The 14,793-nt window shown below is 40.5% G+C and overlaps 1 long non-coding RNA gene across 1 annotated transcript in view; it reads left to right on the top strand.

The window, feature by feature from the left end:
* LOC117952222 overlaps positions 1-14,793 on the top strand; it is a 23,424-nt gene that overhangs the window by 3,181 nt on the left and 5,450 nt on the right. The window contains exon 2 of the long non-coding RNA XR_004658347.1: positions 2,265-2,270. This is a non-coding gene — a long non-coding RNA (uncharacterized LOC117952222). The remainder of the gene's footprint in view (positions 1-2,264; positions 2,271-14,793) is intronic.

Below are 14,793 nucleotides of genomic sequence, written 5' to 3' on the forward strand. Positions count from 1 at the left end.
TTGGAATCCAATCGCGGGCCGGAACGAACGGCTTGGCGGGCCACATTCGGCCCGCGGGCCGCCAGTTGATGATCACTGGTCTAAGCATTCATTAAACTGTATGGATTTAGAGTCGGTATATTCTGAAGGGAAGAGTCTTGATTTGAAGAATTAAACACAGCCAAGGTTTGGTTTTCCTGATCCCTATCACAGGCTTTGTCCACCACCAGATCTTCTACATGCTAATTATAGCCAAGTTGTTTATCGTGCAGCAGCTCTTTCTCTTGTTTACTAATGAATGCCATGTGTGTTGTTGCTGTAGCCTTGATTAGAATGGATTAGGTGACCTCTATGCTCTTCTCTTCTGCTTGCATCCACCAGGAGAAGCCTAAATGTTCATCCATGCTAGCTATCAGGCAGCTGCCCCTTGAAAGTGTGTCTCTGCCACATTTAATGGGATGTAGCTTCCTGATCTGGTATACATGGCCGCTTTTTTTACCTGCTGAGATGCATCTGTGATCACCGGGAACCTGTCCGAGCGAAGTGAAGATTGACCAAAGAGAATCGAGGCTCTTTATAGTGCACCTTGGTGGGACACCTGAGGGGAGCATGTGACCTCCAGGGTCCTCCAATCCATGCACTATTGTTTTGCTCTGCTAATTAAGAAGCAGTGTTCAGGCTGATTGGTTTACAGTGTGTAATTACTAAACCGTCTGCTGAGAGTGCTTTCTCCATCTGAGTGCCAGCCTCGACCATGAGGAAACGATGTGAGAGATTGGCGATGCAGAAAGCCAGGGTCACGAACCTCATTTACCCAAAACAGGCCGAAGGATGCTAAACAAAGATGAAGGACAAGGAGGGGGGGGGGCGGCTATATGCAAGGCGAGACTGTGCACCAGACGGGTGCAAGGACCCTAACATCTCTTGTTGCTGGTTGCTTCACACAGCCCAATTTTATAAAGGAGAAATAAATATGACAGCCACAGTGCTCCCTCTAAAGGAGGCTTTGACTACTGAATCCAGCACAGCAGAAGGGAGTAAAACTATGGAATAATGTTTTATCTGCTGTTATCTGGAGGTTTTTCATAACTCAGAAGAAACCTAGACAGAGTGACTTAGGAGTCAGGCCCAGAATACTACACACTACACACGTACTACACAGGCAGAATAGTTGTCCTGACTCTTACAATAGTAAAAAACTTTAATTGACGACAGAATAAATAAAGAAGTTTTCTTTCATATCAAAATGTCACTGTTAACATAACTATTACAAGAATGTTGACTACAGTAAATAGCTCATGGCAGATTTTCATTTCAATAAACATTTAGCCCGACCATCACCGCATAGTAATAATGACACAACTGCAGGTGTCAAAAGTGTCAACCACTCTCCAGCATGTACGCTGGAACACCACGTTCACTCTGTTTGATCTTGACAATGCCGTTCAGTATTCATGAACCTGCTAAGCGGGGTAGAATATATTTTTCTGAGGATGCTTGCCATGAGCTGCTTTCACAATATCGCTGCTTAGAGGGACAAGCCAGCAAAGTCCGCCTTCCAAATGAACAGTGAACAAAGGAATGCGTGATTTCCAGCTCCCGGCTTTAAAACCACAAAAAGGGAGGAAATGCACTTATCAGTCCTCAGGAATATTGAACATTATAAATTATAAAGCCACAATGAAGAGCAACCTAAGACTACCCATTATGTTACAGGGTAAATGAACATTTCAAGGCAGATGGATTGGTGCTTAATCTTTGAAGGCCATATGCTCTAATTTACAGTTTCAAAATCATAGAATATTACTGTCTGAACAACTCTTACATCATTAACCAAAACAGGAGGAAAAACTCTTTGTTATCCAAACTTAATTACTTTTTTTTAAGGGTAGAGTATAGAAACACCCATTATAAATGAGATGAAGTCCTTGGAGAAAGTTTTGCCATCATGAGAAACACAACTAATTGCAAAGTACTGTTTTAAAAAAGTATCCTTTGGATACATTTTGTATTTGCAGTCACATATTAAAACAGAAGTAAGGTTGCACCATATCTCTCACAGCTGGTGGCACAAATGTGTGCACCTCTGGGATTGAAAACACTGTGTACCCATTCAAATATGATATGACACAGTCCAGCATAATGGTTCTCAATCAGCACTGTTACGGTATTGCCCGTGAAGGAAAAAATGATATAGTTCTGACCAAAAAGAAATCTTAGAAATTGAGAAAATGTTATCTGCTAAATAACATCTTCAAGTCCGAATCGCTGTCTATAAATGAAAGTCTCCAGTACTTTCAGTGAGTGCTGGGACAGAGCGCTGAAATTTAGGGGAAAATATAGACAACTTGCAGTGCTGGCTATACATGCACGGAGTCTAGTGAGGAGCAGCGCCAGATGCTAAATGAGTCAACATGAGGCTGTTAGAGATATCTCTCACACAGCAGTACATGGTATGCAAGTGCATACGTGTGCGTGCATGTGTGTGTGAAAAAGAGAAAGTGTCATGTCGTAATGAATTCTCCAGAAACTCTGACAGAACTGAAAAGAACAGATTGGACTTACATGTGAGTTCAATTTTACATAAATGTCTCACAAGTGCCAGCCTGCGCTAAATGATATTCAAAGAGGCCCAGCTGCATTCAATCCTTTGCTAATTATAAATTGAAAACTTCAAAGTTTTCCTGCAAGCTATGATCAGGCAACTTTCATTGCCGTAAGAGGGCATCCACTCGTAATTCCAGCTATGTTGCAGCAGATGGCCACTGACCGCATAGTGTCTCATGCTGGAAATGGATGGTGGTGATAATTGACCGTAGCAAGGCCTATATGACAGGTTCGTCTAATGATGAACGTAAGAGAAGACAGCAGGTGGACAGCATAGTTTGATATCTCGTCTCTCCCCTTTTATCACAGCATGAGTCCCCAGCACAACATCCTTCCAGTGCTCAAGGGAATGGAAAACACAGAAATCTCCTCTGTCTCTCACCAGTCTCTTTCTTTCTATCCTCCCTTTGTGTGTGTGTGTGTGTGTGTGTGTGTGTGTGTGTATACACTCAACACAACTGTTCCATTTCATCAGGTTTTAGTCCCTGCTATCCATTAAAAAAAGAGGCTCAAAACAGGATTTCAGCTACCATTGTCCGGAAGACACACTGTGTTGACAGCAGACATTTTTCACGCAAGCTGCTGAAAAGCTCGGGACGCAATCTAAAGTGCAACAGGAGAAGAACAGACAAATCAGTCTGTTATAAAAACAAGAAGAGTAAGAGCATTCAAAAATGAAATAAGCAGCTCCCATTTCAGGATGTGTTGCAGCACTAATGCGTGCAGCATTGTGTGTCATCTACATTTCGCCAATTACTCTCACTTCAGTCATGCCACAATGCTCCAAGAGCCATCTGTAATTCAAATTAATCATTTTCAACACTACCCCCCTAAAAATACAAAAATCTCACGATTTACTCCACAGATTCCCAAGCCATGCCTAATTCAGAGCTAACATGTCAAGTGAGATAATTCAGACCTCAATGCTTCAGGAAATCCCCTCTAGCAAATGCTGGAGATTTTAAATATGTAGTATAATGCAAATCTGATGAGGGGTACACTGTTAGTAAAAATGAATGCATCTAACGGTGTATAACTGCCATTGTTTGCAAGAAGGTAAAAAATATACCAGACTATAAATCCCAGTGTCCCAGAGCTGACATCTATTGAATTATATCGGTATTGGTCTGCATTAACCCAACTAATGACTGACAGCACAGAAATCTTATCTGCAACTAAATATTTAAATTGATTTTAACTGAATAAACAGCAGTGGAGAAGTTGAAAAATAAAAGTTGGAAAAAGCCGTGCTGAAAGTACAATTAGCATCCACTTTTGCAGTCAAATTTATTGTAGATTTTTATTATTGAAAGAAAGAAAACCAGCAATGGCAATAGACAGAATAAAAAATAAATAGTGAAATAGTTTGGTTAGGTTTATGCACAAAAACGAATAGGTTATGTTTAGAAATGGATAGGGGTTTGGGTTAAAATAATCTGTTACAGTATTATCTTGTGACAAGGTTTTTTTTTTTTTTTTTAACTTGCAGTTTACTTGTATATTCAAACAAGACCCCCACCCACCCCCAGGGTCTACTGGGTGAAAGTCCTGTTTGCTTGACCCATCCGCCATCCCAACCTGACCCCCAAGTAGAATTTATTGCACTTATTCTTCATCCCCTTACTTCCTGCTTTGTCCCCTAATCACTATGGGAGACCACTAGAGGGCGCCGCCACTATAAACGTAAATATGAGTCATAATTGCTGTTTGAACATACAACTTATTGGAATGTTTAGAAAGTTGACATTTATTGCTTTTTGCAAATAGCGCTCAACAGTCCTGCCCCTCCTGCGAGAGACCTTGGGTTCCAGCAGTAAATTTCTAATTCCTTTATCCCATTGACGTCTGGAAAATTCCATATATCAAGAGTTTTAGAACATGCCACGTGACACACACATAGAACATATCATTTTGAGTGAAATAAACAAACAGAAAATCCCCCAAAAGTCAGAGGTACAACGGTGTACATATTTTCATTATTGACTGAACTACTCATCCCATAAACCACCACGCCCCACTAAATAAAAGAAGCTAACGTTTGTTTAGCTAACAGCTAATTGGGCTAACCGCTAGCTGAGACGGCGGATAATAACTTTAAAAGACCTTCCAAATAAAACTTGAAAATAACCGTTCAAATATATAACAGCTGTTACGTCAGCTGTATCCTGCTTTTCCCAATGTTTAGTTTGAGTTAACGTTATTTTAGACTGAATCAAATGTCTGCTAGCAGTTAGCCGAATTAGCTATTAGCTAAACTAACGTTAGCTCCTCGGTTGAATTAAATATATAAAATACAAATGTCTCCCTTTGATTTTTTTCTCAAGGGAGCACTCAACACAGCAAACCAGAATGCTGAATAAAAATAGAAAGACAATGCACAGACATAATGTCAGGGTGATGGCGAAATGGCTACAGAATCACAGAGAGAGGAAGGGGGGGCAAGTGAGAAATAAAGAATGAGAGGAAAGGACAGAGAGAAGCCAACTGGTTGCTCTCTGACTTTTTCGGACGTGGTAGCTGCAGCAGCTGTCATTTTTCCATCAGGGGGGAACAAAGTCACCTTGGCCTGTGCGAGGACAGGTGACAGGAGGAGTGGGAGGCTGCGGCGCTGGCGCCGGCCCCTGCTGACGAGGGCTGGTGTTAGTAGAGGTGACAGGAGCGAGGAGCTGCTCACCGGGGGCCCATGGCACACACGCACACACACGACACTTGCCCTGGGAGATGCAGCGTCAGCACATCTTTCCACAGGAAGTCAGAATGGAAAAGCAGGGAGGGTGAGAAGTTATCCGCCTTCTTCCTCTCCCACTGTTCGGTTACTTTATTTTGTTATTCCGCTAACCCCCACGTGAAAGGCATACATTGATATGACCTGGTGCGTCTCATATTGCATTTTGCTGTAAGGGTGTAAATGCCAGGGAGTTTTCATCGATAGGCTTTGGAGAAACACAGGGATAGAAGTCTGGACTAGAGAAGTGCTTTTGATCTCTTGTAGAAAGTGATAATCCTCTTATTTTACTACTCACTTTCTTATAACTGTGCATGCTCAGTATTATATCAAGTACTTCACCCACAACTCCGATAGCTGCCTTTTCTCTTTGCTCATTTCCTGAATCTTCTCCACTCCTCTTCTTTCTCTCCTTCCTCCCAGGTCGGCATCCATCACCATGCGGGAGGCCACCTCTCCTCTGACAGCTTTGTCAATGTAAATTACTGCAGTCTGTCTGGAGTGGTCTCAGCCTGGGGAGAGCAGTACCTGCAGGGCTGCCCATTGCCTGCTCAGAAGGACCCAGAATAACCGACCTATTAGGTCTGCTCTGCTTGGACTCTCTCTGCCATCTCCTCCTTTTTCTCTCTCGCATTCTCACTGCTTCATCGTTTCTCCCAAACATGCAAGCTTAACTCTTTACCTGCAATCATCTCTCATAAGGACTATGTTTGCTATGTCACTATTATTAGTCTTAATCTCCCCTTTAAGCTTTCCAAACAACTGCTGTGATGTCTTTTTAAATCAAGCGGGAGAGTTGTTGCCTGGTTATATCCCTGTCTGTCCAAAAATTGCGAGCGACCATCCTGTGAGTAAACAAGGTTGTGTGTTGCTTTGATTTCCTCCAATACATGACTGATTTCGTTACATATTTCCCCCATGGAACTTTGTTCACATGGTGGTTTCTCCACATAGAAATATGGCCTATTTCCTGCTTTAAATGAGCTCCCTTGGGATTTATTTACTAAATTGCAAAGGACGACGTATAATTCCAATCTCAGTAATTAGGCATGCAAGAAATACATCACAGAACCCAATACGCCTTGTTATTAAAAAAGAGAGCGCAACGGTTTGATTTTATGTAGATTTAAAAGCCCTCCCTGAGGGTTTTTAATCATTAATTATTTTCACTTTTTTCGTTCTTTATTTTGTCTGTGTATAGAACACCAGTGTTAGCTGGTTTGCACCCACAATGCTGAGCAAATTAAGAACAAAAAAAAGGAAAGAGGTGAATCCATTGTTCCCCTCATCCATGTTCTTTTGAAGAAATACAGTGCTCAAGGACTCATTTGTACAGTATTAGAACACAACAGAAGGAGAGGCCTCGGATGACCTGGCAGGATGATAATGATGAAACATTTTGCATGGAGTGTGTTTTATCCTCCTAGGTGGCTCAGTCTCCCAGAGGTCTGGAGAATCCACAGCAACCTGGGTGGAGAGTGAGACTGCTGCTCTGTCTGGCTGGAAAAAAAATGAGTCACTGCTGAAGCTGTGTATACGTTTTGTGTTTCCCTTAATCCACATCCCTGTGTGCATGCATATATACAAGTGCAATATTTCAGTGATGCACAGCTCCGTAGAAATGAAAACCAAATGATAAAAAAAAAAAACATGTCCACGACAGTTTCCAGATTTAGTTTCCTGGGAACGATGCACATTTTCTGCTTTGGAAGTTGATAGCAATATCAATATAAAACTCACTTGGATGTGAAACTTCGGGCAAACATAGTATGAGTACACAAAGTCAGTCTCCCACTCATGGTCAATGAAGCAGCTCCAAGCTTTATATCAGCATGTCATCCAAGATTAGAGTCTCAGTTCTTTGGGTTTCTAGCGAAAGAACTGCTCGACTTCACTGTGGAAGACTTTGCACATTACAGACTGTCCGTGCTTTCTTAAAATTCAAAAGTTAAGCAAGTAAAACTGATCAAATGTAAGAAGTTCTACAGACATGCTGTGTAATTACTAAGAAATAAACACATAACTAACCATAAAGACTGGAAGTGCAGCATCAGTGTAACTTATATTTAAATAAAGAACTATCTTAAGTTAACGTGGCACAATTGGTCGCATTTTTATTAAATCAGACCTGCCAATTTGAGCAGTCTAATGCATATTTTGAAACATCTCTGATGTCCGGTGAGATTGAAATATTGCTCTTCATTTCTAGCCATTAATAAGTGATGATGTTGTGAGATGTTTCCTGATCACAGCGGAGGCACAACGCACACGAGTGGATGGCATGAGTGAGGGGCCGGACTGAGTAGACCGACTCTCCTTCAGGCTTGGGAGCACAGCCACCTGTCACTCCTCTTCAGCCCCTGCAAGAAATCATCCAATTTCATCCGCATGCTAGCAGAAGGTCACTGGGATGGTGGTCCATACTTTGAGACAGCAGAGAGAATCGCTCTTACTTAGAGCTCTGTCTCCCGGGACCCTGGTTCCTCTCAATCACAACCAGACTCCGGACACGCTGAGCCACTTGGCTGAGACTCTGGCCATTACGCATCTTTGTCACATGATTTGATTGTACACCTCAAATTTTCCCTTAAGTTGTTTTGAAGAAAACCATTTTCCCAATGATTAAACACGAAGCCTTATTGATATCACCATGACCAAGCACGGAAATAAAGGATAATGAACATGGTCTACCAATTAGCAGAAAAGGAACATGATTTGATTCCCAAATATTTATAACGTGTAAAATATTTTGGTTTGAGCACCCTGAAAGACTTTGCTATAATCAATAGACAGACGGGCAGCATTGCCTCATGGTTAGCTCACACTCACAAGGGCGACCTAGCTTCTGCATAAGAGTGCTTCTTATTGGTAAAACTGCCTCGAAGCGGATCCCAGCATTGAGAACCAATCTCCAAAAGAAGCCCGGCCAGTGCAGAGCGGTGGTGAGTCTGTGGGTCCCTCTCATTCCCAGGTTGTCAAATATTGACGCCAATGGGAGGGACTAACATGCACTCACATGCAAGTGTAGACAGACTGGCTAACAAAACAAGAACAGAGAAGCTCGGATTACAACACACAGAGTGACTTCATGCCCTGCTCAGAACGCTACTAAATCTTTACATAAAAAATATTTGTTTAATGCTGTAACAATGTTCTAAATGTTGAGTACACCCCCTTTAAATTTAGAATTTAGAAGTAAACTGATAAACTTTAATTTGGATAGCTTCTGCCCAAACTTTCTTTGTACTACTTAAATCCATTGTTATACTGCTCATTTGAGCCTACCTTATATTATATATATATATATACACACACACACACACACACACCTGCATATATATTCATAATACATATTCACCTGTAAATCTTGTTCACAATACTTGTTATCTATATATTTTATTCATAGGACAAATCTATCTTCTAAAATTCAGTAAAATTCAGTTTAAAATATTCATTTCTATATTTATTCAGTACATATCCTTCCTGCACTTATGAAACCATTGTATATCCTGTACTTACTGATATTGCACTTTTGGTTAGACCCAAACTGCATTTCATTGCCTTGTACCTGTACATGCGTAATGACAATAAAGTTGAATCTAATCTAATCTAATCTAAAGTAAAATGAACAGAAGTTGATTTTTGGCTAGAAAAAAAAAAAGCACATATACATTAAGGCATGGCTACCCGCCCGACCCGCGCCGGGTTCGGACAGATGTTTAGAAATTATGGTTGGGTCCGGGTCGAGCTCAGTCACATCAGCGCGATAAGGCCTTTTTTGTAAAATGGTGCTGAGGCTCCTTAAAAGAGCTCAGTGAATGTGGAGGGTGTGTGTGTGTGTGTGTGTGTGTGTGTGTGTGTGTGTTTGCTAAGTGGGCATAAGAGAGAAAGAGGAAGCAGACGTGTTGTAGATGCGACCGGAGCAGAGCTGGTGGAATAAGTTTAAGTTTTGTACAGTGTGTGCGGTGTCCACAATAAACCCCAGAGTGAAAGCCAAGTTCATTCATTTGCTACCAAAAAAGGGATTTTAACCCTGACATTCATTCTATAACGTCAGTACTGGAGGTAACAAGTCTCCTCTGGTTTTCTGACCACAATTGGAAACAAAGTAAGCAGGAAAGGTTAACACATTGAACATTTTAATTAAACAGATTATTAATGTGCGCTTGTTGCCCGGTATGCACTCTGTTGACATTTGCGAATGCCTTCCTACAGAAAAATAAATAAAAGTTGGACACAAAAACGTAGCTTCCATGTGTCATTAGTATAAGAAAAAAAGATTTTAACTGTGTTGGACTCAGACACAAATTTCTTAATGCCTGTTGGGCTCGGTGACGGCTCTGTCGGATGTGGGCCGGGCAGAAAAATTCGTCCCAATCCGGACTCTAATATACATATATTCCTATAGCCATACTCACACATTAATTACAAATGACAGAAATTTCTTCAACATAGCTCATTTCCTTAGCAGGAAACCGATGGAGTGCCTTCTTCAGGTAGTTAATGACTCCTTGCCCCAAGTAAAGGAGTTGAAATACCTTGAGGTAAGGAGACGATGGAGCGTGAGATTGGTCGGAGAATCGTCCCAGCGGGTGCGGTATTGCATTCAATTCATCGCGCTGATGAAAAGAGAGCTGAGCCAGAAGGCAAAGCTCTCAATCTACTGGTCACTTTTTGTTCCTACCCTCACCTATGGTCATGAAGGCTGGGTCACGACCAAAAGATCAAGATCCAGGTTCCAAGCGGCTGAAATGGGTTTCCTCCGGGGGGGGGGGCTGGCGTCTCCCTCAGAGATAGGGTGAGAAGCTTAGTCATCCGAGAGGAGCTCGGAGTAGAGCCGCTGCTTCTACGCGTTGAAAGGAGCCAGTTGAGGTGGTTCGGGCATCTGGTAAGGATGCCCCTCAGGTGACTCCCTAGGGAGGTGTTCCTGGCATGTCCAGCTGGGAGGAGGCCTCGGGGAAGACCCAGGACTAGGTGGAGAGATTAAATCTCCGACCTGGTATGGGAACGCCTCGGGATCCCCCAGTCGGAGCTGGTTAATGCGGCTCGGGAAAGGGAAGTTTGGGGCCCCCTACTAGAGCTGCTGCCCCCGCGACCCGATACCGGATAAGCAGACAAAGATGGACGGATGGATAACTTATGTATACTAATTTAATAATTGTTATGTACCACTGTGTTTACTTTGTCCTACATCTTACTCCATCTATGTTTGTTCAATATGTGCCACCATTTTTCTTATATCACATTGCACTTAAAAGAACTTTAGCGGGGAAATTACCTTTACACCCAATGCAAATATCTGTAAATCTATATATACTTGTTTAACAACATAAATGCTCAATGTCTAAAAAACTGTTTAAAAGTCTTTTCCTGAAAAAATAAGACTTTCAAAGGTATTTTACTGTTCAAAGAATTTTTTGTGCAGCGCAGTGTTCATTTAAGTCCTCCTGTTCGACTCAGACAAAACAGCTTTGTGAGAACAGCCTGCCTTACAATGCATGACTTAATTTGCCTGTGTGGAATCCCTTGTCTCTGTTGGTACTGTTAGAAAAAACTAACTGTGTGTTTGTTGAATCTCTGAAAAAGGAGGCAAGTCCAATGGAGAATTAACAAAGGGTTGAATGAAACAGCATGATGAAAATGATATGACAAAGACAATAAGACACAAAACGTAATAACACTGGAGCTGACAGCGGACCTGATCCATACTTCTCCCAGATAGAATCGCATGAGATCAGTCTTGAATATTTCTAAATGACAAACATTTATTCCCTAGAGTTGAGGGTGGTTCCTCAAGTGAAACCTCTTCTTATTGGTCAAATATCTTCAAAAGAAAGGTGTTATTTCAGAATCCATGTCTCTTGAGGCCACACCTGCCCACAGGATCCTACCAAGTTGGTGTCACCTATTTTCAAAACTACACTGAATACATATTCTTTGTTCTAATCAAGTCTGGCCCAGCAGGGGCAGCTCCCAAAGGCTGGCATAGCAATTACCTTTCCTGGGGGGACAATGAGTCTCCTCTAATATGCAAATTGACAGTCATAACATAATCATTCTTTAGAAACTTGAAATGGTGTGTGCGAACCAAATGTTGATTAAATCTGTTATTATTTATTTAATCCCTTTTCGCCCAGCTGCAGTGTCGATTGATATGTACCTAGACCAAAAGTACATTGTTATCAAATTATTAACAATGTCTTATCTTTTTAAAACCCAACAGTACATTGACTGGTGTCACAATCTGAGCTTGTGTCAACAGGAGCGAAGTGGGTTCTTTTTAGAGTGATGCCCAGCATGAGGCGGGCAAGTGAATAAATTAATAAACTCCATGCAGCACACATCATTGTTGCAGATAAGCAGAACAAGGCAGAGTGAGTTCTGGGGGAAAGTCTGGCCTGAAACACATGTTGCTTTGTGCTTTGATTGAGCCTGACAGGGGAAGAGAGCTGGCAGTGATCAAAGTCAACACCAACATACCCCTGCTTTCAATATTTCATAGAGCAGCCCTGGATTACAAAAACATGTCATCATAAAATATCTGACTATTTATGATTGATATATGTTGAATAGTTGTCATCGAAAGAAGTTATGTGCTATTGAATATTTGAAACCACATCTAAACCAAAAAAAATTTTCAGCACTCATCACAAAGAGAAACTGAAGAAAGGGTGATGAGAAATCATGTTTGCTCTCATTCCAAAGTGATACAACAAAATCTGTGATCAGTACTTTCCAAAAGGGTGAACACTCCGCCTTGGTGTTTTATTTATTTCCGCTGTTTCACCTGCCAGACAAAGTGGCAGTTACAGATGGATGTAACAAAAGGCTGAATGAATCAGAGAGAATCAGACACAATGACGCGATAGGGCAGAAAGACAAGATGCTTCTTCCCTTTGCAGAGAGCTTCACCCAAACCCAACACCTTCAATATCTATGGGATTAAGTATCAAACAAAAATTGCTAACTCAGGCAAAAGAATTGTCTCACCTCAAAAGGTAAAACCTAAAACTTGCAAACAAAACATTTATGTAGTTGTAAACTTATGGACTTTCATTTGTTTGATATTATGTACGAAGACGATAATTTATACAGCTCCATTGCACAAGGCCTCACCAAGCCTACATGATTCCCATGGCAAATTAGCTCAGTATCGACAGTAAGCTAACTTTACGTGGCTTGGCTAGCATGTCATAGCTAGATAACGTTAGCAGTTAGCTTACGTTAATTGCTATCTTACACAGCTTTACTAGTAATTTAACACAACAAAACAACAAAAGTCTCATAACCACGCTTGTACATCACAGACAGTATACATGATCAATACTTGGACATTATTAATCTTGTATGAATCTGCTGTGTAGAGTAGTTTGTTTGTACTCCAGAGTCTCTAACATTAGCTGCACTGAAACGTTTGGGCAGGCAGGCAGGCACTGAGCTGTCACTCAAACATACTCCAAAAACTCATTAGCCAATGGGGACGCAACCCTGTAAGACCCGCCGACGCAAAAAATCAGTATATAAAGAGATAAATCTCTTTATATACTGATTTTTTGCGTTTTTTGCGAACATGCCTTAGGCTAACCAGCTACAACGTGACTCATAACCCTACAGCAGATCATTTCAAGTGAAAAAAAAAACAGAACATCAAAAAAAAGTCAAGGTACAAGACTGTGTACATATTTTCATTATCAAGCAAAGGAGCTACTCATCCCATCAACATGTATTTTTACTTCCGGAACCCTCTGTGGGCGGGACTGTCGAGCTCTCTTGCAAACAAAGAGTTTGGAAGCACAAGCAAAAAAGCCTGGAGTGCAACCGCAAACGTGATGGAGAGAGCAAAAGACTGATCATTGAGAAAAAGCAGAGATAACTGTAAACCAAGGTTATTATAATTTTGTATTTTTTCATTAGTTTATATTCTTATTTTGTTTAAATTTTTTATTTTCAAAATTCTTAGTTTTAGTTTAGTTTTTATTTAGTTTTTATTAGTTTTAGACTTTTTTGTAATATGGGTTATTTGTCAGGGCCAACTTTTAAATAAGGTCAGAAAAAGTATTGTGTCATAACAAAAACATCATGCAATTTTAGAAATATGTTTTCAACCATGTATTCAACAATAACACCAGTACATACAATGTACATATGATGATGAGCACAAATATGTGCAGAATGTGTAAGTGGCATGTTCCAGGAAAACATCCAAAATAGCCAATAGACTAAATAAGACATACATAAACAGGTGTTTTTGAACTTTAGTTTGAGTATCGACACACATATTAACCCACCCTTTCTACTTTACCTTGTTAAGGTAAGCTAGGTTAGCCTCCCTGAGCGAGTTTCTGAAATGCACTTTCAAATTCGTGGGATTTTTCTCTTTTCATAAACTGTCCACCTATTTTACCACCTTCCACTGAAAGGCCTTTTTTTATCTGACACAGTCATAATCAATTAAGACATTTTCTTCTGATTTTTGGTACTGCCATGATGCCAGGCAAGGGGCACAAACTATGTTGTGTACAATTTGACATGGAATATAAGAATATCTTGGTTCATTGTTGGAAACTATATTTCAATGGCTTAGTTCTATAGTCTGAACATTTAACGTTATTTGCTCTTTGAAAACATTGACAAAGACGAAAACTAAAGACATTTCCTAATATAACATTATTTTAGTTAGTTTTGCCAACAGACATTACAGTTTTAGTTATCGCTTTTTTTAATACCTTGTTTTTATTTTTATTTCAGTTAACAACTCTGTTTTTTCCCCACATAATTTTCGTTAACAATTATAACCTTGCTGTAAACAAAAGGACATATCAAACAAATAAAAGTCCATTAGTTTAGGACTACTGGCTATAGGATCACACCAGCTGCGATGTCTAATCGGGCCAGGGGCTTGAAGTCACGTCAATGCCCCTTTGCCTTCTTTTGACCTCCATACTTTCCCTAACTCGGCCCACGCCGTCTTCATACAGACTTTCCAGCCCCTGGCCCAGATAAACACTAGCATGGCTTTTCACTTTTTCAGTCTCAACAGTCAAATGTATTCTAAAAAAAACACATTACAATCAGCTAATGAAACATATCGTATAATGAAAAGTCTTGTCAATGTTAAGCCCCTAAATGTCCAGAAATCTTATGGAAGATAGGACATCTTTGTCCTCAATGATATCTACGGGCCTGTTTTTTTAGTCTTTTAAATCAAGTAATCTTTTCTTTTTGCCAGATGTGTCCCCCTACTCCATATCAGTGTCTCAAGCTATTTGTAATGAAAAACATTGATGATCTTACCCAGACAAACATACTTGAGCATTGAAATTATGTTTTGAAACTAATATTGCACTAGAACTCTAAGCTAATTTCATGGTAGGCTGTCCTGTTGCACATCTCATTTTCAAAATGATAGATATATACAGTGGGTACGGAAAGTATTCAGACCCCTTTAAATTTTTCACTCTTTGTTTCATTGCAGCCATTTT

Source organism: Etheostoma cragini, chromosome 10 (assembly GCF_013103735.1).
Source record: "Etheostoma cragini isolate CJK2018 chromosome 10, CSU_Ecrag_1.0, whole genome shotgun sequence".
Classification (NCBI taxonomy): Eukaryota; Metazoa; Chordata; class Actinopteri; order Perciformes; family Percidae; genus Etheostoma; species Etheostoma cragini.